This window comes from Girardinichthys multiradiatus, chromosome 24 (genome assembly GCF_021462225.1).
Source record: "Girardinichthys multiradiatus isolate DD_20200921_A chromosome 24, DD_fGirMul_XY1, whole genome shotgun sequence".
NCBI lineage: Eukaryota > Metazoa > Chordata > Actinopteri > Cyprinodontiformes > Goodeidae > Girardinichthys > Girardinichthys multiradiatus.
In genome coordinates, this window is record NC_061816.1 from 25,373,982 (window position 1) to 25,399,725 (window position 25,744).

General features: G+C 40.0%; 1 protein-coding gene across 1 annotated transcript in view; it reads right to left on the reverse strand.

Annotated features, from left to right (window-relative positions):
* nlgn4xa (neuroligin 4 X-linked a) overlaps positions 1-25,744 on the reverse strand; it is a 215,133-nt gene that overhangs the window by 46,686 nt on the left and 142,703 nt on the right. The gene's annotated exons all lie outside the window — the stretch shown is intronic.

Below are 25,744 nucleotides of genomic sequence, written 5' to 3' on the forward strand. Positions count from 1 at the left end.
AAAAACAGAAGTAATCTGTATAGGGTGAAATATTTATTTTACTCTTCACACTGTATAAAGCTCAAAGCTACTTTTGCATTTTATCTCACCTAGTGTGAGTAGATCTGTAATGAAATGCAAGACAATAAAAAGTGATAATTCATATGCTGTTCTGCTGTTCCAAGTATCAACAGTCAAGTAGTAAAGTATGCAAATTTTATTCTACCTATTGCAGCAGAAAAGGTTGCCCAGTAGGTATCACATCCAGCCTTACTGGCCAGACAGCAGCCTCTGAATTCCCAAAACTTGTTGACAAATTAGCAAAGACCCCTAAGCCCATTAAGTGGCTTTCTAAATTGTGCCACTGGGGTTCCTGGCTGCACCTTTCTGCCAACCCTGACAGTGGCAGCCGGTAGCTGTGAGCTAACCAAGACTGAGGAAGTGTGAATGACAAATGGAATGATAACAACTTGGTAAGAGTGCAGCAAAGAAGGAAATAGGTAGCCTGTAGCTTTTTGACACAGATCCAGTTTGTCATGGTGAGATGGAGGGAATGATGGAAAGAGGAGGGCAAGGGTGGGGGAGGGATTAAAGGCCAATGGCAGCCTCCTAGACCCTGCAGGATGGCCCTGATGCTGCTCCCCCTTGAAAACCCCGTTCAGCCCCCTCAGACTTTTATTTCTCTGCTCTTTTTCTCTTCCGTCACAACCCTCACCTCAAAGGAGCCAAAGAGAGAAGCACCCTTAGAGGCACTCCTCAGGAGGTGTGAAGATTAGTCAAAGATTCATTTCAGAGCACCATGTGCCCAAAATAGACTGCTCATATAACAGTCTACTGCCTGAGACATCCCAAGGAAAACCATTTAAAATAAGTAACAGAAATCAAGTAAGCAGCACACACAGGCTAAATTTATACCAACATTTTAACAGGTTAAAAATTGAAAGTTATAGTCATTTTAAACTGTTCTTTTTTTAAGGTCAAATATACACACATTCTCCTAAATGTTGTAATAAGTGGTGCTGAAAGTAATAAGATGTCTTTATCCTTTAATGTGTAAATGTATTTATAGTTAGTTAAAAAAAAAAAATATATATATATATATATATATATATATATATTTTGTGTTTTTGTCATCATAGTAAATGATGGTAAATTATGTAGAGAACGTTAATTTGAACATTGCAAAAATTTACGTTTTAGTATTTAATGAACAGATTAGCTACATTAGGCATAACTCTGACTGCTACATGACAGTAAAGTGATTGTAATATGATCCTTGATATAAAAGTATAAAAGGCTTATTTGCAACAGTGGACAAGGGCTGAACTTGAATAGAACACGGCTCGTTAACTTCTAGTTGGTGACTGGCTACTGCTGGTACGTCCTTTTTGCAGCATAAATAGGAATTATTTTAGCAGTAATGATAGATTGACTAATATTTAAAATAGAAATATCTTTTATTGTCCCACGGTGGGGAATTCAAGTGTATTAGCAGCAAAGTGAAAGGCAAATAGGAGTGCTGTGCAATAATATATGTAGGTTTGATTGTTTAATATTTAATCAAACAACTTTCGGTCTTTCAAATGTTGTCCTGTGAATATCAGCCCAAAATGTTGGTGATATTAGAACAATAGATGGACGAATGATTCGAGGACTGGCACTTTCAAAACAGCTAATTTTGGCAAGTTCTGAAATGAATTTGAAGCTATAGTTGCTAACATTATCTCACTCCATTCAAAATGTTAATTTAGCCTTATAAGTAAATATTACCTAAAATGCTAATGTTAGCTTAAATGCTAACATTAGCCTGTGGGCTATCACTAGCATGTTGGCTAACATTCACTTAGTCCATCTATAATGTTTACATCAGCCTATATGCAAAAGTCTGAGAAACTACTCTTTAAGATTAATCACTGTTGTCTGGGTGTTGAAAAAGCAGTACATGCTGTTTAAGTATCTAACAAAAAATGGCTGCCATGTAGTTGCCTCCTATGAAGATGGTCAAAGGGTTAGAGGTAGGGCCAGGTTTAAGCCATAGTTAATGAGTTGTTAAACATGAATATGTGTGTGTGTGTCCATGCGTGAGACACGGAGAGAATAGAAACAGAAAGAAAGACAGAATCACAGACAGACATATAAAGTGGAAGATACACAGAGATATAGATAGAACAGTGAGGAATGAATCAGCCAATCAGCATCGACTGTCAGTGTAACCTGACACCTGCTGTTTTTCACTAACGCAGCACGACACTTTGTGTCTCATCTGTGGAAATATAAATGCCTTATCATTAGTAGCTAAAGCTAAGATATATTTGGGATTTGCTGCTTATAGATTGATTATAATTAGGAGTTTTTAGTTATGCTTTTGAGCGTTAGAAAAATCCTTAAACAGTAGCTCCTAGTGTGGTCACACAATGAGTGTTTATTATTCAAGGTTAAAGCTTGCAGGTGTTTTCTGTGTGTATCGTGAGAAGACGACAGTGGATTGGGGAGGCATGGTAACTCCTCTCCCTGAAGATTCCTGAAGACGTGTGGGAAACTGACCTTCAGCAAAAGAATGTATGAGAAAACTGAGAAGGGCTGCACAACAAATGTAAAATGTATACTTCAGCAAAAGAATGTGTGAGAAACTGAGAAGGGCTGCACAACAAATGTAAAATGTATATTTCCTGTAGTATGTGTGTGTTCAATAAAAGAACGGTGCAGGGGAGAGAAGAACAGATGTGTTCCTGACTACGCAGATGCAGCATCTCTTCCCCGGCCGGGTGAATCAGCTTAAACCTCTTGTCCGTGTTTTGTTTTCTTAGACATTTAAGTTTTGTTTTTCTCGTGCAGAATTAAGATGCTTTGACCAAATAAACGAACACGCAGGAGTTTAGAAGGACAACTCCAACACATCCTAGCCTGGCTTTTTAACATGATGGCGCAGCTCCAGAACTAATGCCTATAACTCGGCAACCGTGCATGGTATTTGAAACATTTTCGAACCATGGGCAACAGCCATCTCTGGTCCCGGATCAGGGAGATTTCCATAGTATTATGTCATTCACAGTATAAATTAGGACGATTGTCACTAATGGATTACTGGTCAAACTGTCAGTGAAAATACAAGGCAAAAGGCCTGTAGAATTCTTTGACACTTGGCGATCGAGGGGGGTTTGACGGTAAAACTGTGAGACCTAGAACAATTATAAAGAAATTTTGTGAAAGCAGAGGCCCGGCCCTACAAACGGACCGAAAATAGTGGCTTTAGAGTGAAATGTGTGGCTGTCAGGGCGAGTTAAAAATAATTGTTCAGCTCCATCCACTTATGTTCTCTGTGACTGAGATTTGGACTTTGTGATGACCACTACAAAACATTGACTTTGTTGTCCTTAATAATGTGGTGGTATGCTGAGCGTCATTGTCGCTTTAAAAGACCCATTTGTGTCCAAGCTTTACCTTCCTGGCTGATGTCTTGAGATGCTGCCTCAATATTTCAGCATAATGTTTTTTTTCTCCTTATGATGTCATCTATTTTGTTAAGTGCACGAGTCCCTCCTGGAGCAATATATCCTGAGATCATAATGCTGCTACTCTCGTACTTAATGGTAGGTGGTAGTGTTCAATTGCTTGTGCTGTGACCCAGGCTGTACATCCCTGGGCTGTGAGTTATACCACCCATAATCAAAACCTGCTACTGATCAGATTACTGATCACACTTTTCTTTGAAAACCATGTTTCCACCTCTTCTTACTTTTACAGTTATGTGATTTTTTAAGTAAACTTCACTGATTGGTCTGTCACAAAGTCTAAATAAATGCATTGAACTTTGAGGTTGGAATATGACAATATGTGAAAAAGTACATATTGTCATATGCAAGTACAAAAGGTGTATACAACCTTGTGCAAGGCATTGTAATTTGTGACTTTTCTCTGTGCTAAATGATATCACTAATGACCCAGCAATAATAAGCCCTAAAGAATTAGTTTCTAGTAAAATAGTGGAAAAGTAGAATTATAAATGGCAGAACCTCAGCAAATGTGAAGTCATACAAATATCAGAACTGTTCGGCATGCTAACCACATCAGCTTTCTGATTTTTACTCGTTTAGTTGAATGATTCATTGTGCTAAAATCTATCGCTGATTTGGACAAGTGCAGCTGAGATTTAATGAATTAAAGTACGTAAAATGTAAGGAAAAACGATGGAACATCACATGGTGGTGAACCGCCAGCAGCTGCATTTGATATTTCAATCCTTCTGCTTTTATCAGAGCGCCACCACGGAAATTAAATTAAAATTAAATTAAACCAGAGCACAGCTGTATGTTGTTACATTTGTTATGTTGCATTGCCATGGCAACGGGGTTACTTCTTACAACCGGGAGCAGCTGATTAGTATCTCAAAAGCTCAAATAATACTTAAACTACAATCCCAAATCCCTGATGAGTTGAAAAGGAGACGCCGTGGGTGCCGAGCAGGAGCAAAGAGAAGAGAGAGAAGGAGAAAGTTCAAACCATCTCTTCCATCGATTATGATGGGCAATGTGAGATTGTTGGGAAACAAGTTGGATGAACTCAAAGCCCTACAAACTACCCAGCCAGAGTACTGGGAATGCAGAATTATGTGTTTTACTGACACATGGCTGAAGGATCATATACCCGACTCCAGGATCTCTCTGCCGGGCTTTCTAACCATCCGAGTGGACAGATTTAAAGAGGACCGGCAAATGTAAAGGAGGTGGTCTGGCAGTACTTGTGAACAACAGATGGTGTCATCCAGGACATGCTACTATGAAGTGTCGTCTCTGCTGTCCAGATATTGAACTGTTGGCAGTAAGTTTTCGTCCATATTATTTACCCAGAGAGTTCACCAGTGTTATTTTGGTAACAGTTTACGTTCCACCTTCCGCTGTTGCTGACACTGCATGTGATGCCATCAGCTCAGTTGTTGCTAAGCTACAGACACAACACCCCAATGCGTTGTGGCAATATCTGGTGATTTTAACCATGCTTTGCTCTCTGCTACACTGCAAGGAGGTGTACAAGAAGAAGCTGGAGAGCAAGCTCTAGCCTAACAATATCAGAGATGTGTGGTCAGGGATGAAGAAGATCACACAGGTTTCAAGCATAAGGAAGATCGGACCAATGAATGTCTGGACAGAGCCAATGAACTAAATACATTCAATACGTTCAGTTCAGAAACAAGCTCGGCATTCTCTCCTGCTCACAGCAAATCAGACATTCCACCATCCTTTGACACCCAGCTTTCCTGTCACACCTCAAATGTTTTATCTTCGAACTCAGCCATGGACCCTTCTGCTTCTACATGTTTGCCTTGAACCAAATCAGTAGATGCTGATGCTCCCTTTGCCTCCCCCTTCCACCTGTGTGTCTCAAGAGGTCAGGTGAAGATGCAACTGGAGAGACTGAATCGGCTACAGGTCCAGATCGTGTCAGCCATAGAGTCCTGAAGGGCTGTGCAGAGCAGCTCTGTGGAATTCTGCAGCATCTCTTCAATCTGAGCCCTGCCCAGAAGAAGGTTCCGGTGTTGTGGAAGACCTCCTGTCTTGTTCCAGCACCAAAGAAAACTCACCCATCAGTCCTCAATGACTATAGACCTGTTGCCCTGACATCCCACATCATGAAGGTCCTAGAGAGACTCCTGTTGGCCCACCTGAATAAGCTAACGATAAACCAGGACCCCCTTCAGTTTGCTTATTGCTGTGGAGTTGGAGTTGAAGATGCCATCATACACCTGCTTCAACAAACCCACTGTCATCTGGACAAAGCCAGCAGCACTGTGAGGATCGTGTTCTTTGATTTATCCAGTGCATTTAACACAATTCAACCTGATTTGCTTTGTCAGAAACTCCAGAAGACTCAGGTGGAGGCCTCAACAATCTCCTGGACAAAAGACTACCTGACAAACAGACCACAGTTTGTGAGACTGAATGGTTGTCAGCAGCACAGGAGCACCACAGGGGACTGTACTTTTACCATTCCACGTCTCTCAGTACACCTCAGACTTCCAGTACCAGACAGACTCCTGTCACCTGCAGAAATGCTCAGATGATTCTGCAGTCGTGGGGTGGATCAGAAATGGACCAAAAGCTGAGTACAGGAAGGTGGTGGACCGCTTTGTGGCATGGTGTGGGAACAATCATGTCATCTTGAACTCGACTAAAACAAAGGAGATGATTGTAGATTTTAGGAGAAGCAGGAATAAGTCAAAAACTATTTCCAACATGGGACAAGAGGTAGAGGTGGTGGAGGAGCATAAATACCTCGGTGTTCACCTGGACAACCAACTGGATTGGAGATCCAACTGTGAGTTCATCTACAAAAAGGGACAGACCAGACTGTACTTCTTGAGGAAGCTTAGGTCCTTTGGTGTTTGCAGCAAGATGCTGCATATCTTCTATAAGTCTGTTGTGGAAAGTGTGATCTCTTCTGCCATCATCTGCTGGGGAAGCAGCATCAGAGCCAGGGACTTAAAAAAGCTCAAAGAGCTGATAAAGAAAGCTGGAGTCCTCTGGAACCTCTGGAGATCATTGTGCAAAGAAGGATAAAATTCATAAAATGAAGAACATTATGGAGAACCCCGAGCATCCTCTTCGTGAGACTGTTCTACAACAACAGAGTGTCTTCAGTCAGAGGCTTCTTTAGATGTGCTTTAGACAGACCGCTACAGGATCAGCATCTACAATGGCTATTTTAAGAAACCTACACAATGAGCTGCAACAACATTTAATTTCTCTATGGGATTAACGTCTTAAGCCCCACCCTCCAGAAAACGGGGGAAGCTCTAGGTTCTTTTTTGTTATGTTTATTGTTCATACTTCCCTTACTTAAACATAGACATGTGTGGTATCCTCTGAAACATCAGACTCTTGGCTAAAAGCTGATATAAACCATGTCTACGAACACCTAACACAGTTAAAACTACAAGCAGTTGAATCAGAAAAATGCAAGAAGTAAACGTCCCGACACACCCACACCCACCCCCACCTGCCTGGTAAGCAAAGGTGTTGTGAACACATACATTAATTCCTAGTTGTCAATAATTTGATGTTATTTTATTTTTAGCGATGCTGTTACGTATTCTATTGCGAAGATTGATTTTTTTTTTTTTACACTGGTGTTTCCTGTTCAATAAATGTGCTCCAGTATGATTCAACATAGCATTTTCTTGTTCAATTGAAAATTATTAAGAAATAAATGTGGGTAATAAAAACTAAAAAAATCAAGAAACACAAGAAATCTCCTTTTTTGCAGATGGTGCCGAACTGTGCCAAAATGTGCCATATGGTGCCAAAAGAAAAAACACCTACAAATGTCTTTACTAAAACCTCTGTAACTTTGCTTTAGTTTACCTCAGCTGCATGAAACTTTGCACAGGTAATGTCCACAAGTGGATTTAGTGTTTTCTAAAGTTTGTAGCCTTGCTCATGATATTTCTAAAAGGTTTATATACTGTACAATGCAGGAAAAATTCTGGCGAGCAAAACAATCTTAATTTTTTCTGTGTGCCATCCTCATTATCCCTGAAACAATAGCTGCTACTGTGATATTTACACATCTGGTGGATTCTCCAGTGTTACCTTTAATTTGACACCAAGCTTATTTAAATAGAGCTTGTAATTGCATTTGGCCATGTAATTTTGAGCACAAACTTCACAAAAACGCCTTGGGTTACAAGAGGTTAATAAAGTATTTTTGAATTTTTAAATTGAATAGAATTTGTATCTGCCGCATCTCCAACATGTTTCCAGGGGTATACGGAAAGATCAAATCCGTAACAGATCCTGGCATAGGAAACCCTCCATATACACATCCTTAGCAAATCCTAGTAGGATATTTGCTGGAAACAAATCTGTGATAGACCATAGTATTGGATCTCCTCCACATACACATCTATGACAGATCTGGTATAGGTAATCTTATGCATACACATCTATTACATATCCTAGTTTAGGATATTTTCTGGATACACATCTGTGATAGATCCTAGTATTGAGTACATCATTTAAACAACCTCCATCCTGCTCAGATATACTCAACATTTAATCATTTTCTGGAATTTAAATATCAAGGAATGTGTTCAAATAACAGTCTCACTTTAACATAAGTCTCACATTAAGCATTTTGTTCAAACCAATTAACAGTTGTGTCACTCAAGTAAATGTAACAGAGTAAATTACTAAATTACTACGTCCAAAACAAACTTTTTCAGTTATTTTAATGAGCTTTTATCTGTGATATGTGTTGATTATGACTGTTTAATTATTGTGGGAGACTTCAACATTCATATTGACAATCCTGAAGACAGAAGCGCAATAAATCTACGTGACACGCTTAGAAAATTTGGTTTGACTCAACATGTTAAACAGCAGATGCACAAACAGGGAATACATTTTGGACTTGATCATCACTAAGGGTCTAAACATTTCCAAGGTGTCTGTAACTGATGTTGCTCTATCTGACCACTTTTCTGTTATTTTTGAAAGCATCTGCAATGACTCAGCCATAGTGACATTATAAGAAAACGCATCTTAAGGACAGTGCCACTGAAACCTTTAACCAGATTTACTCTTCTACCTCCACTTTGCCCAGTAACACTATAGATGAGCTGGTAGAAAACTTTCATTCTAAAATCTCGAACATCATTAATTCAATTGCTCCAATTAAAGTGAAAGTCGTTTCTGGGATGAAAATGTCTCCGTGGAGAAGTGCTCCACCAGTCAGAAGAGAAAAAAGTGAGTGTCGAAAAGATCATCAGCCAAAACATTAACAATGCTCGTGCATTATTTGCCACGGTTGAAAGGTTAACAAACCTTCCTGTAACTGTAGCATTTGAAATCCTGCAATGAATTTGCTAACATCTTCACTGAAAAAACCCAAAAGATCAGAGAGGCAGTCAGCACATCCACATCAACTCCAGTACCAAAGTTGTCTCTAACTACAACTGATTCTGACAAAATTTCCCAATTTCACCAAATAAACTGCAAAAACTTAGAAGAAATCGTACAGCAACTAAGCTCTTCTTCCTGCTGTCTCGATGTTTTACCCACAGCTTTCCTTAAGAAAGCTTTGCCTGTAATAACATCTGATTTAACACAAATAATAAACGCGTCCCTTTTGTCAGGTGTTTTCCCCCAGGCCCTAAAAACAGCAATTATCATACCTCTATTAAAAAAGAGCAACTTGGACAAGCTGCTACTACAGAACTACAGGCCTATATCAAACCTCCCCTTCATCAGTAAGATTATTGAAAAAGCTGTGTTTCAACAGTTAAACAACTTTCTAACAATGACCAACCGTTTCGATGTCTTCCAGTCAGGCTTCCTGCTCACCACAGTACAGAGACTGCTCTGGTCAAGGTGTTCAATGACATCCGTATGAACACAGACTGTGGAAGAACTACAGTGCTGGTATTATTGGACCTTAGTGCAGCATTCGACACGGTTGATCACTCCATTTTATTAGAGCGCCTGGAAAACTGGGTCAGCCTTTCTGGAACAGCACTCAACTGGTTTAAATCCTACTTGAAGGACAGGGACTTTTTTGTGTCAGTAGGTAACTTTACATCAGAGAGCACAAAAAAAACAACCATGTAGTATTCCCCAAGGGTCCATCTTGGGGCCCCTCCTTTTCAATATCTACATGCTCCCTCTGACTCAGATTTTAATAAACAATAACGTAAGTTATCATAACTATGCAGACGACACACAGCTATACATTACAATGTCACCAGGTGACTATGAACCCATTCAAGCGCTTGGTAAATGCATTGATTTCTTCAATGCATTTATTTTATGGATGTGCAAAAATTTTCATCAGATGAATAAAAATAAAACTGAAGTAATAATCTTTGGACAACAGGAAGAGTGTTTAAAAGTTAATACACAGCTTCAGTTAATACAGCTAGAAACTACCAGTCAGGCTCGAAACCTGGGTGTAGTGATGGACTCAGACCTGAACCTTCAGAGGCACATAAAGACAGTAACAAGGTCGGCCTTCTATCACCTAAAGAACATCTCCAGGATTAAAGGACTAATGTCTCAGCAGGACCTTGAAAAATTTGTCCATCTTTAGTAGAATTTATTACTGCAACGGTGTCTTCACACGTCTCCCTAAAAAGTTGATCAGACAGCTTCAGCTGATCCAGAACGCTGCTGTCCGCGTCCTCACTAGAACTAAGAAAGTGGACCACATCGGCCCGGTTCTAAAGTCCCTACACTGGCTTCCCGTATCTCAAAGAATAGACTTTAAAATACTTCTGTTAGTCTATAAATCACTGAATGGTTTCGCACCAAAATACATTACAGACTTGTTGTCAGTGTATCAACCACCCAGACCTCTCAGGTCATCTGGCTCAAATCTACTCTGCAGAACCAGAACCAGAACCAAACATGGAGAAGCAGCTTTTAGTTCTTATGCTCCACTAATCTGGAATAAACTCCCACAAAACTATAAAAGCGCTGAAACCCTAAGTTGCTTCAAATCAAGATAAAAAACTTATTTGTTTAGAGTAGCGTTTGACTGTGCTATCTAAACTTTATTAGTTAAGTTTTCAGTCCAACTTTCCTTTCATTTTCTTATCCATCATTCTATTCTCTTTATTTTTTTTATTCCCTTTATGTCACTGTAAAGTACTTTGCCTATTATGTTTTTTATTTTAAATTTTTTTCCTTCATGTGAAGCACTTTGACTTGTCTTGCTGCTGAAATGTGCAATATAAATAAACTTCCCTTGCCTTGTGTTGCCTTTTCCTAAATGCGATGTGTTCTATGCTAGTACTTTGTGTCCACCACTAGAGGGCTCTGTACTGGATGCTGGAGATGTTTTTGTCTGTATGTGGGGAAATCCAGCTTGCACATTTCAACAGTTCTTCTATCATTGAGCAACTAATGGCTTCAAACGTTAGCAAGTGTAGAAAATCACCATCAATCACTTTACGTCTCTAACTTATGGAAAAATAAACAGATGAACCTGTGACGCTACAAACTGAAAAGGTTTTGCTGACGCTTTGAAAGACACTGTCCTACCATGGGACTGGTGCAGTTATGCCCTGTCTTTTCCCAGTTATGTTCTGTCTGTTCTTTTTGTTGTGTTTTTATATTAATTTCTCTTTCAATTACTTAATGTTTTTACACAAACACAAATACATTGTGTATAAAAACTTCCTTGGCAATAAAGACCCATTCTGATTCTAAAATTGCCTATTGTCAGAGATGCTGAATAACAATAAGAAAATAACTTGAAGTAGCCAGTCAACTTCCAAGTCATAAGCTTTATGGCAATATTGAAAATATGGCTTGTTACATATTTGTCAGACAAACAACAAATCTCATTCGAACCAACGGCTTTACTTGACCCCGAATGCATCTCAGTGGTGACACTGGAATAACAATGCGTACAGTTTCCTCTTTCTGCTTTCCTGGCATACATAGTATGGTTTTCTTTTGAGCTAGGGAGCCACTGATCACACAGAACCACACAGTGCCATCCACAAAGTTGGAGACTTTTCTGCTCATGAAACTCCACAGACAGCATTGAATGGATCTGGAGGTTGTCAACAACCATCCCATTCTGACACTGAAAAGAAAAGAGATTTAACCTCAAAGCAAACTTAAAAGTCTCATTGCTGCCTGTTGTCTCTTTCAATTGTAGAAAAAAAAAACATTTTCAGCATTAATACACTGGATTTCTGTTGGTAATCGTCTCAATTAAGTTCCACATAGGTCAAAGATTCACCTAACAGCTATCCGAAGCAGTGATCGTTTACATTTCAGGGAAACTTAAGATGTGAGCAACAAAAACAGAAGTACATATCTATATAGCAAACATTTTGTCGCACTGAAGCCACATTAATTTCAAAAGCTTCTGCGTTTTGGGTCAAATGTATAAGTTTAATTTATGATTTGGCTAAATCTTTCTTTTTTTATATTTACCAGTTATCATTTTTTCTATTTGTGGTTATTTGTAGCAAGGGGGATGTAAAATTAGGCATTTTTCTTAATAAAACAGTGGGGAGAACGGAGTGAGGTAGAGGGGCCGCTGCGGCCACAACATCTATGATTTATAGTTCCTTCAACACCAGCAGATATAACCTCACTCTGAACTTTTCATTAAATCTGAGAGCTCTGACTAATGCAATCCTGTCCAAAGATGGGTGAGTTTTTAAATTCATAAATAATTATGCTTGCCTCTATACTAACGTTAGGAGAATATGTTTTGTACATTTTTCAAACGTTACTTCTAAAATAAAATAAAAACCAACAGGAAGTACAAATCTAGATGCAATAAATCAGCACTATATGCAGATGGGGCCATATGGATGAGAGGAAGGAACGTCTCGCATGTAGTAGGAAACATAAAGAGAGTAGATAATAAAATAGAAAAATGGTCATATAAATGGGGCTTCAAATTATCAGTGAGTAAATCCTGCTACAAGATTTTCACAAATTAAAGAAAGATTAATATAGGAAAAATAATATGATAAGCCTTCAAAAAGTGCCAAGCCAGGTCAAAACCTTTTATTTGGTGCAGTATCTGACTTTAATTTTAAAGACACATAATTTTCCAACATAGTTGTTCAACAAGACTAAACATCTGATATAAAACAATATTATTATTATTAAATTTAAAAAAAATGTATTTAATCTCTTTAACTTGAACGTATAGTTCTTAGGCATTTTATTCTTTTCAGCTCAGTTTAAACAAAGAAAACTCGAAAGTGAATAAGTAATCTAAATAAATACAAAATCTTTTGAATAAGACCCCAATAAATAAACATTTAAACCTAAAAAATCAGCTATAGAAATAATGTTCAGGCTCACTATATCAGTTTTAATTTGTTTTCATCATTTAACTGAGCTTTAATGAGACACCTGAGATTGCTTGTCCTCGATAAGCATTGATAGATCGGCAGAGTGGAAACAACGGTTACTTTTCTCTCTCCAGGTAGCGGAGCGTCATACAGGTGAACAGCAATGACACTGCTCTAGTCTTTCCCACCTGTAGTTGTTTTATTGTGCCCTTTTTGCTCTTTTGGTTGGTAAAAGCTTGGTGTACTTTGCACCTGGGTCCTAATAAAGCATCACACGTCCAAGAATTATCATTACTAGCTAATGATATTTACCCCTCATCTTAGAAATAAAATATTGAATGTTTCCACGTACCCCCTGCAATGTGCTCACGTACCACTAGGGGTACGAGTACCCCCGGTTGGGAATCACTGATCTACGTAATTTAATCAATTCTAAAATGTCTTAAATGTAATTAGTTAATACATACTAACATGGTTTAAATAATCAAAGTTGTAAATCAAACAAGATTCTGTTATTTCAAATTTATGTGGACGGTTTTTATAGAAGTTATGAAAAGTGAAATTGGGAAACCGGAAACAATGTCCTGCAGTTCCGCTTGACGCCAGCACTCCGGCTGCATGTGATTATAAGCAATCCGAGAGATTCTATGTTCTATTACTACCAAATGTGTTATAGTCGTGCAGTTTATATCACATAACACAAATATCGATACATTTATGATAACATCTGCGTAGTTTGTGATTATTTTAAGCAGTTTTATCTTGGTCACGTCGCTATACCAGACACCCGCTGGCATTATAGCTGACAAGCTAGCTAGTTCACAGCATCTTTGCTAGCTTGGTAATACTGGTCCTTCTCAAAATATTAGCATATTGTGATAAAGTTCATTATTTTCCATAATGTCATGATGAAAATTTAATATTCATATATTTTAGATTCATTGCACACTAACTGAAATATTTCAGGTCTTTTATTGTCTTAATATGGATGATTTTGGCATATAGCTCATGAAAACCCAAAATTCCTATCTCACAAAATTAGCATATTTCATCCGACCAATAAAAGAAAAGTGTTTTTAATACAAAAAACGTCAACCTTCAAATAATCATGTACAGTTATGCACTCAATACTTGGTCGGGAATCCTTTGGCAGAAATGACTGCTTCAATGCGGCGTAGCATGGAGGCAATCAGCCTGTGGCACGGCTGAGGTCTTATGGAGGCCAAGAATACTTCGATAGCAGCCTTTAGCTCATCCAGAGTGTTGGGTCTTGAGTCTCTCAACGTTCTCTTCACAATATCCCACAGATTCTCTATGGGGTTCAGGTCAGGAGAGTTGGCAGGCCAATTGAGCACAGTGATACCATGGTCAGTAAACCACTTACCAGTGGTTTTGGCACTGTGAGCAGGTGCCAGGTCGTGCTGAAAAATGAAATCTTCATCTCCATAAAGCTTTTCAGCAGATGGAAGCATGAAGTGCTCCAAAATCTCCTGATAGCTAGCTGCATTGACCCTGCCCTTGATAAAACACAGTGGACCAACACCACCAGCTGACACGGCACCCCAGACCATCACTGACTGTGGGTACTTGACACTGGACTTCTGGCATTTTGGCATTTCCTTCTCCCCAGTCTTCCTCCAGACTCTGGCACCTTGATTTCCGAATGACATGCAGAATTTGCTTTCATCCGAAAAAAGTACTTTGGACCACTGAGCAACAGTCCAGTGCTGCTTCTCTGTAGCCCAGGTCAGGCGCTTCTGCTGCTGTTTCTGGTTCAAAAGTGGCTTGACCTGGGGAATGCGGCACCTGTAGCCCATTTCCTGCACACGCCTGTGCACGGTGGCTCTGGATGTTTCTACTCCAGACTGAGTCCACTGCTTCCGCAGGTCCCCCAAGGTCTGGAATCGGCCCTTCTCCACAATCTTTCTCAGGGTCCGGTCACCTCTTCTCGTTGTGCAGCGTTTTCTGCCACACTTTTCCCTTCCCACAGACTTCCCACTGAGGTGCCTTGATACAGCACTCTGGGAACAGCCTATTCGTTCAGAAATTTCTTTCTGTGTCTTACCCTCTTGCTTGAGGGTGTCAATAGTGGCCTTCTGGACAGCAGTCAGGTCGGCAGTCTTACCCAAGATTGGGGTTTTGAGTGATGAACCAGGCTGGGAGTTTTAAAGGCCCCAGGAATCTTTTGCAGGTGTTTAGAGTTAACTCGTTGATTCAGATGATTAGGTTCATAGCTCGTTTAGAGACCCTTTTAATGATATGCTAATTTTGTGAGATAGGAATTTTGGGTTTTCATGAGCTGTATGCCACAATCATCCGTATTAAGACAATAAAAGACATGAAATATTTCAGTTAGTGTGCAATGAATCTAAAATATATGAATGTTAAATTTTCATCATGACATTATGGAAAATAATGAACTTTATCACAATATGCTAATATTTTGAGAAGGACCTGTATTATCATATAGCTGGAGTTAATGTGTGCAGTTTTATCTTTAGTGCAAGAAATTTGAATGTACTGGGTAATAGAAAAATACTATGGATTAACAATTAAGATATTTTTGTGCATTGATTACGTTTTAGCAGACTAACATAATGATATGCACAATTTAGTCTTTTTAGTAATTTGTTACAGATCCATTTTTGTGTATGGTAATAAACAATGACTCTATTTGCTCTTGTTGTTGTACAACTACCCCTAAACCTTCACTCTTTGTGTTCATAGAAGCCTGCAACAGATACTTTGAAACATCAAAGACACCTTAGACTGAAGACATCATAATGAAGAGGATCGGCGAGTCCGCACTCTCAACAATAAAAGGCATAGGTGAGTTGACTAACATATGGACTGTTGACATGATTTTGTTTTTAACGATCCTTAGAATGCAAAACAATCTCTGATTTCTTTTTGTGTCGTGTTTTTTGTTGAGGTTTTAATTGCTCCCTTTTGACTGATATGGAGTACCGATACATCAAACGGGTGCCTGCATGTCTGATGAATGACGCGGAGGCGGACACAGAAATCAGGAAAACATGGAACGTTTATCCACCTGAATGGAGGGCAACTAAACTTTGACATTTTAGAAAAATTCTAGCACAAACTTGTGGAGCTACAAAAACGTCCTGCAGAATGGTTCACCGCAGAGTGCCCTTTGACAGATGCAGCTGGAGGCAGCCTCCAAGAGACATCAAAATTTGAAATATCACATATTATTTTGTTAATAAAAATGATCTTCAAAAATTCCTGTTTTGTTTTTATGCTTAATATTTCATTCATATGTGCTGTTATGTAGATGCAAAACACCTGATGTACAACAAAAGTTTATAAACTGTTCATTCCATAATACTGATATTTCCAAAATGTTCATAGAAATGGTAATTCAACCTGAAAAGACTTATAATAAGAAACACAAGATGGCAATTAGAGAAGTTTATTGATAAAAGTTAATATCTTTGGCGCTCGGACCCTGGGGAAGACATAAATGCTGAGAATAACATGAGCTCGAATGAACGTTTTAGGCTTAGAGTTAGATTAGTCTTTCCCATTGGGATCTGATACTGGTGGTGGAGTGAAGGCCTAAGAAGGTAAGGGAGCCAGGAGGACTATGGAAGGGAGATGGTGAAGGTGGGGCAGAGGCGGGTTGAAGCTCAGCTGAAGAGCGGGGAATCCATGACTGGAGGTCCTTAAAAGCGAAGCCTCGGAGGATGATTGATTGAAGACACATGTGGATCTGACACTGATTGGATGGAGGAGAGACGCATGGTGGAGTCATAGGACAGCCGGGGGGTGGAGGTAAGTCTTTCAGTTTGAATTTTCATCAAAACTCCATTTGTGTAAATGTTGTAAAGCATTCACACAATAGTGTTCTTGTTTCTCTTTATTGTGTGAATGCTGAAGGCATTCACCTTGTTATGCTATTTTATAGCTAATAGTCTTTCTGCTTAAACAGATCCAATGACATTTTTTCTTTGCTAATGTTTCTGCTATTTCTACTAATTTATCAGATTTCAGTTGACTTTCTGCTTTCAACCTTAGCCACTTTCTGCCAGCTTTCAACAGGAGTTTAGCATTTCAGTTTTCTTCTAATTCCTTACATTTCAGCAGATTTTCTGCAGTCAATTTTAGCTGGTTTCTGCCAGCTTTCAGCTAAAAATATCAGCTTACAGCATTCAAACAGCATTTTCGCAGGAAGTGCATTTTTTACATTTGGTAATGTTTTTAATAGTCCAGCTGGAGATTTGTTCAACATGATAATGGTACAGAAATCAACATTCAAGGCTTTTATAATTCTGATAGTGATGTAGAAAGCTGACTGGGTATTTCACAATGCAGAGAACTGGTACATCAGGCATAGGGTTGTATACTTTGTTTAAATAAAAAAAATTAATACAAATCCATAAATATCTGATGGGCATCCGTGAGATCATGAATATGTGAACATGATATGCCAAAGATGCAGAGATCTTAGGTAGGAACTGTCGGGGATCAACGGTACATATTTTCTGTATTCCTCTCGGATGGGTTTCCAGGCAGATAGACGGCGGGCATCCATGACGTTTGGTTAAGAATCCACGAACATGATACGCCGTAGATGCAGAGATCTCTAAAGTAGGAACTGTGGGGGATCTTATATGTATATTTTTCGGGATACCAGTTTGATGGGTATCTGAATAATTTGGTGGGCCGTATCACGGAATATCGCAAAAACAGAATCCCTCACGTGCGCAGGTGGATCTTTCCGTATATTATCTGTATATGTTCCATATACAGACATATCACCGCATATGCAGCATACGCTTAATGCTTTTCTTACAGTGTTGGTGTGTTTGGTGGTGTGCTTTTCCACAAAGCCAAGGTGTAAAGATATCCACAATGATCTTAGAGAAGAGCTCAGAGAAGGGCAGTATCCTAATTGCGTGATTTACTTTATTAGTTCCAGATTTAGTCCAGCAATAAAGTAGGCAGGCAACCTTCAACCATTTTGAGTAATCGTGTGTTGGTGTGTGTGAGTGTGATTAGGGAGCATATGTGTAGAAATAAGTGTGTCTATGTTGGGTGGGTGTGTGTGAGAGAGTGTTTGTCACCTGGAAGTGTAGGGCATCACTCCAAGGCAGCCATGTGGCCAGCACGGAAGTAGCCCCTCGACAAGTTCGTTACCACCCCCGCATAAGCTAAGCTGTCTGGCACAAGGCAGGAGGAATCAGAGCACATTGGGCTCACCAGGGCCCAGTGGACTACCAGCAGCCCTCAACCAGCCCAACATTCCTCCGGGAGCCATAGGCCACCAGACTGGAGCCCATCACTCTGGGATGTGCCCCAAGCACCCACACAGACAACACCCCACCAAGGCAGGCAGCCCTCTTCTGGGCCCTCCTATGGTGCTGTGAGAGACCCCAAGGCCATCATCACACCCAGAGCCCCCCGCTAAGCTGACACAGGCTCAACAGCATGACCCCCCTTGGGACCACCAGCCCTCTGGCCTCTTCTTGTCCCACACCAGCCCAAAGACACCGCAGAGCCCAAAGACACCATGTGGGAGCCCACACAGAGCAGAAACCCCCACATGGAGGCGGTCTGGGAGAACCCAGCACAGCCAAGAAAAGTGAGCCCACTGCCTTAAGTCCAGAATCCTGAGATATGCCAGATCACGGAGGCCCCACCAGATGCTCCCAGCCTTCAGGCCCTTACTGTCCACCTCGACATACCCAAATCCCTCAACCCCCCTCTCAGCCCCAGACCCTAATGCCCAGACCCAAATGCCCAGTATGCCTAGAGATAGCCCAGCCCCGGGGTCAGCATCTCTGTACCCCCTTGGCTTCTAGTGCTGAGGTGGCAATGCCCATATGTCCTACACCACTAGGTGATGTTATGGGAGACCAAAACCAATCAAAGTTATTATGTTGTTTTTTTTTTTCTTACAAGCAGACAGTCTCTCCATAGAAACAAATTCTAATCACATATTTATAAATGCATTATGTTTAAACTAATTTTATTCCATTTCTTAAATAATGTTTTTTTGCAATGCTTAGAATTGCATGATGGATGTGGCATCTGTTTGTTTCCAGATCTACTTTTGGGATGTCACCAAGAAGGCAAATTATGGGGCAGATTGAAAACCTATCAACATGTCTAGAGTATACACTTCCAAATAATTTTTGCCAGAAGCCAAAGATAGGCTGACAATGCCAGAGAGCATGTAGATAGTCGTCAGGTAAATCTCCCATGCAGTTTAGATATGCATGGAATGTGAGAAACCCATTTGAAACATCCTTTTTTCCTGTGTAGTGCATTCTATTAAAAAATAGTATTGTATCAGTTGAACGTTGGCATTTTTGGTCATTCTAAAAGTGTTAATGCAAATTTTACTCCAATAGTTAATATCTGTACCAGTAGACAAATCAGCATCCCAATCACTAATAAGAAGTGAGATTTTTAAATCTACTTCTGAAAGTTTTTGTAGGTTTTGGAGAGTAACTTTGGGGGTTGAAGTTGAGAGAAGCCTGTTATTACTAGAGGAAGTTCAATGTTAATTTGTTTAATATTACATCTGTACTTGATACTAGATTTTAGTCTGTGATATTCAAATAATTTATATTTATCAACACCATATGATTCTTCTAAAACATTAAAGGGTATGAAATCATTCACATCAAATATGCCCTCTAAATGATTTATTCCTTTACTGTTCCATGTTGAAAGGTTAAGAGCCCTCTGTTTGTCCGCACAGGAGAATTAAAGACCTTTTCACTTTGAGATATTCCAGCCAGGCAGTGAGAGATGAACTGATATTGATCCTTTTAAAACAGCTGTGCTGCTTAAACAACCGATAAATTGAATATCTTAGATACAGATTTTCTTACATAATGTTTACTTAATTTCTATCCATGGACATAGCGTGATGGATTTTTCCAAATCCATGTTAAGATATATTGTATTCCATATACCAGGTAATACAGGTCCTTCTCAAAATATTAGCATATTGTGATAAAGTTCATTATTTTCCATAATGTAATGATGAAAATTTAACATTCATATATTTTAGATTCATTGCACACTAACTGAAATATTTCAGGTCTTTTATTGTCTTAATACAGATGATTTTGGCATACAGCTCATGAAAATCCAAAATTCCTATCTCACAAAATTAGCATATTTCATCCGACCAATAAAAGAAAAGTGTTTTTAATACAAAAAACGTCAACCTTCAAATAATCATGTACAGTTATGCACTCAATACTTGGTCGGGAATCCTTTGGCAGAAATGACTGCTTCAATGCGGCGTGGCATGGAGGCAATCAGCCTGTGGCACTGCTGAGGTCTTATGGAGGCCCAGGATGCTTCGATAGCGGCCTTTAGCTCATCCAGAGTGTTGGGTCTTGAGTCTCTCAACGTTCTCTTCACAATATCCCACAGATGCTCTATGGGGTTCAGGTCAGGAGAGTTGGCAGGCCAATTGAGCACAGTGATACCATGGTCAGTAAACCATTTACCAGTGGTTTTGGCACTGTGAGCAGGTGCCAGGTCGTGCTGAAAAATGAAATGTTCATCTCCATAAAGCTTTTTAGCAGATGGAAGCATGAAGTGCTCCAAAATCTCCTGATAGCTAGCTGCATTGACCCTGCCCTTGATAAAACACAGTGGACCAACACCAGCAGCTGACACGACACCCCAGACCATCACTGACTGTGGGTACTTGACACTGGACTTCTGGCATTTTGGCATTTCCTTCTCCCTAGTCTTCCTCAAGACTCTGGCACCTTGATTTCCGAATGACATGCAGAATTTGCTTTTATCCGAAAAAAGTACTTTGGACCACTGAGCAACAGTCCAGTGCTGCTTCTCTGTAGCCCAGGTCAGGCACTTCTGCCGCTGTTTCTGGTTCAAAAGTGGCTTGACCTGGGGAATGCGGCACCTGTAGCCCATTTCCTGCACACGCCTGTGCACGGTGGCTCTGGATGTTTCTACTCCAGACTCAGTCCACTGCTTCCGCAGGTCCCCCAAGGTCTGGAATCGGCCCTTCTCCACAATCTTCCTCAGGGTCCGGTCACCTCTTCTCGTTGTGCAGCGTTTTCTGCCACACTTTTTCCTTCCCACAGACTTCCCACTGAGGTGCCTTGATACAGCACTCTGGGAACAGCCTATTCGTTCAGAAAGTTTTTTCTGTGTCTTACCTTCTTGCTTGAGGGTGTCAATAGTGGCCTTTTGGACAGCAGTCAGGTCGGCAGTCTTACCCATGATTGGGGTTTTGAGTGATGAACCAGGCTGGGAGTTTTAAAGGCCTCAGGAATCTTTTGCAGGTGTTTAGAGTTAACTCGTTGATTCAGATGATTAGGTTCATAGCTCGTTTAGAGACCCTTTTAATGATATGCTAATTTTGTGAGATAGGAATTTTGGGTTTTCATGAGCTGTATGCCAAAATCATCCGTATTAAGACAATAAAAGACCTGAAATATTTCAGTTATTGTGCAATGAATCTAAAATATATGAATGTTAAATTTTCATCATTACATTCTGGAAAATAATGAACTTTATCACAATATGCTAATATTTTGAGAAGGACCTGTATTTATAAATTTAGCAGTTCCAATCCTCCTATACTTTTAGCCTTTTGTAAAGTGAGTGGAGGTTTAGAGGCCCATAAAAATGATAAAAATGTTGAATGAGTCTGGGGTGGTTTAACTGGAATCATAGAGAATATATAGTTTATTTTAGAGAGGATCATCATTTTAATAGCAGAGACTCTTCCCATGAGTGACAACGGGACAGTTGGAACACTGTCCTTTAGACAGATGAGAGAAAAGTAGAGATGTTCCCCATAATGCATAGCTTCATGTATTGAGAAACTCAATCACAGCATATGTTCACAAAAAAAACATACCAGTTGTGAAGCACAATGATGGAGGGGTGATGATATGAGCTTGTTTTGCTGTTTCATGACCTAGGCATCTTGCTGTCATTGAGTCGACCATGAACTCCTCTGCATACCAAAGTATACTAGTCAAATGTGAAGCCATCTGTCAGACAGCTGAAAATTGGCTCAGATTACTTTGAGTAAAGGTGGTGCTTTAAGCAATTGCAACATGGGGCGTACTTAGTTTTTCACACGCATCTTTCCATTTTTGATTGATCTTTGTTTAATAACTAATGGTATGCCGCAATTGGTTATGTTGAAAGTAGACTGAAATAATATTATACCCTGTTAGAAGTCCAAACCATGTTTAAATGTCTTGATAAATTATATTGAAAAACTAAACAAGGGTGTGCAATTTTTTTGATATAACAGTAAATAAGGTTTTAGCAAGTCTGTCAATGACAATCCAACTGAGCAACCCATCATCATCAGCACCACTCAATGCTTTGGGCTAAAGCATTAAAACTCTCCCCTCCTCTATCTGTCAGAATGCTGCTTTCATGGGCCAGAGCTTAATGTAGGTCAGTCTGATAAAGTGCAAAGAGTTCTGAGGTTTGAAAAGCACTAAGGCTGGACATTCAATGAAATCCCTTACTGATTGAGTTCAGGCTCTAAATAGAGCAGAGGCAAAACGAAACATGCCTGTGTTCTCAAATGTTTTGCATTCTTTGGAAATTAAAGAAAATTCAATAAAAATCTATAAAATAGTTAGACCAGCTAGGGAAAAAATGCATTTACAGTTTAAACCCGACATTTACATAAACTGCATGAAAAGAAACCTCCTTTTTTTCTCTGTGTCTGACAATAAATCATACTAAACTTTTCCTGTTTCTGGTTAGTTCAGAATACCAAAATTATTTATCTTTGCTTAAATGTCAGAATATTGAAATAATTCTTTAAATTCAGAAATTTACATCCACTAAAATTACTATGAATTTAGCAGTTTTGAAAAGTTGAGAAGATAATGTCATGGCTTTAAAACCTGAATGAAATTAATACACATTTGAAGATGTATTTCATTGAAACACCTTAAACACACTGCTTCAAAGCCCTGTACTGACATGACAAGAGCAGAAGAAGGCATTACTGCAAAAATTTGATTACAGTTTACATTTGCTGAAGAAAGTAATAATAATTATCCATCATTATTCTGATATTTAGCAAACAGAAACAATTTATTGATCATAACAGACATAAAACAGGAAATTTTCAGACAGGGAGGAAACATAGAATATGTCTCTTCTGATTAATTTGTTTGTTTGTTTTTTTTTTTTTTTGGTTTTTTTTACCAAAAATGCTTAAGCTCTTCCAAGTCCATAAAATCATTTAGAGCATATGTGGAAAATATTCTGAAGACAGAATGGCCCTTCCTTGTATTATGCTGCAGGTGTGCAGTATGGCCTACAGGTCCTTCTCAAAATATTAGCATATTGTGATAAAGTTCATTATTTTCCAGAATGTAATGATGTGATCCAGGAGAGGAAGCAGTCAAAGACCCAACCTGACACAAAAAACAGGCACACAGTCACAATCACACATTCCCTTCCTCATGCGTACACATAAAAACACTCACACCCACGCACCCAACGTAAAGATAAACAACAATGGACATCATAAACTCATTCACACTCCACATACGTACTCTATACTCCCAGGTCCAGGTGCCAAAACCCCATAGGGGCAACCAGCCCCTGGACCCAGGAGGTGGTCCCATTCCCTCTGGCGGTGGAGACAAGCAGACCCCAGCCCCTGAACCTGGTCTGGGTTAGCCCGGGCTCGTGCCTGAACCTGAGCGACTCCGACCCCCCGCCTTGACCCCTGTCCCCAACCACCCCCATCTTCATCCGGAGAGGGGGCCATGTACAAAGAGGGGTCCACATGGTCCAAACAAGCCCACCAACCAGAGCCGCCACAGAATAAAATAGTCCCAACCCCCAATGAATTCCGATCCCAACCCCATGAGCCCCCTACCCCCAATGAACCCCGACATGAATCTCCCCACTGGGCCACCCCAACCAGGACACATATATCGAACACATCCCCCCGAACCCAAACGCCATGAATCCCCCCCCCCCCCAGAGATTCGGCGATGATATACAGGTCCTTCTCAAAATATTAGCATATTGTGATAAAGTTCATTATTTTCCATAATGTCATGATGAAAATTTAACATTCATATATTTTAGATTCATTGCACACTAACTGAAATATTTCATGTCTTTTATTGTCTTAATACGGATGATTGTGGCATACAGCTCATGAAAACCCAAAATTCCTATCTCACAAAATTAGCATATCATTAAAAGGGTCTCTAAACGAGCTATGAACCTAATCATCTGAATCAACGAGTTAACTCTAAACACCTGCAAAAGATTCCTGGGGCCTTTAAAACTCCCAGCCTGGTTCATCACTCAAAACCCCAATCATGGGTAAGACTGCCGACCTGACTGCTGTCCAGAAGGCCACTATTGACACCCTCAAGCAAGAGGGTAAGACACAGAAAGAAATTTCTGAACGAATAGGCTGTTCCCAGAGTGCTGTATCAAGGCACCTCAGTAGAAAGTCTGTGGGAAGGAAAAAGTGTGGCAGAAAACGCTGCACAACGAGAAGAGGTGACCGGATCCTGAGGAAGATTGTGGAGAAGGGCCAATTCCAGACCTTGGGGGACCTGCGGAAGCAGTCTGGAGTAGAAACATCCAGAGCCACCGTGCACAGGCGTGTGCAGGAAATGGGCTACAGGTGCCGCATTCCCCAGGTCAAGCCACTTTTGGACCAGAAACAGCGGCAGAAGCGCCTGACCTGGGCTACAGAGAAGCAGCACTGGACTGTTGCTCAGTGGTCCAAAGTACTTTTTTCGGATGAAAGCAAATTCTGCATGTCATTCGGAAATCCAGGTGCCAGAGTCTGGAGGAAGACTGGGAGAAGGAAATGCCAAAATGCCAGAAGTCCAGTGTCAAGTACCCACAGTCAGTGATGGTCTGGGGTGCCGTATCAGCTGCTGGTGTTGGTCCACTGTGTTTTATCAAGGGCAGGGTCAATGCAGCTAGCTATCAGGAGATTTTGGAGCACTTCATGCTTCCATCTGCTGAAAAGCTTTATGGAGATGAACATTTCATTTTTTAGCACGACCTGGCACCTGCTCACAGTGTCAAAACCACTGGTAAATGATTTACTGACCATGGTATCACTGTGCTCAATTGGCCTGCCAACTCTCCTGACGTGAACCCCATAGAGAATCTGTGGGATATTGTGAAGAGAACGTTGAGAGACTCAAGACCCAACACTCTGGATGAGCTAAAGGCCGCTATCGAAGCATCCTGGGCCTCCATAAGACCTCAGCAGTGCCACAGGCTGATTGCCTCCATGCCACGCCGCATTGAAGCAGTCATTTCTGCAAAAAGGATTCCCGACCAAGTATTGATGGCATAACTGTACATGATTATTTGAAGGTTGACGTTTTTTGTATTAAAAACACTTTTCTTTTATTGGTCGGATGAAATATGCTAATTTTGTGAGATAGGAATTTTGGGTTTTCATGAGCTGTATGCCAAAATCATCCGTATTAAGACAATAAAAGACCTGAAATATTTCAGTTAGTGTGCAATGAATCTAAAATATATGAATGTTAAATTTTCATCATGACATTATGGAAAATAATGAACTTTATCACAATATGCTAATATTTTGAGAAGGACCTGTATTTAGATGCTTTTTGGGTCATATTTGGTCAGTCTGTTCAGATTTTTTCATTTCTATTACGTTTCGTTCTCTGTTACATCACAGTATTTTCTGTGGAACTTCTAAAGATGGTCATGGACTTCCAGCTAACCAATCCAGTGAATCAGCCATTGTTTTCTCGCAGTATTCGTGTAGTTCAAGTTGAAGCAGCAAACGAAAAAATCTAAATGTTCTGTTGTCGGGTGTATTAACCTACACCAGCCGTTACACCTTCCTCTAGGATCAGAACCTCTTCGGAGTGCCTGGTTAAATTTCATTTTTCATGGAAACGTGCTGACATCACTGGGGAAAGTCCT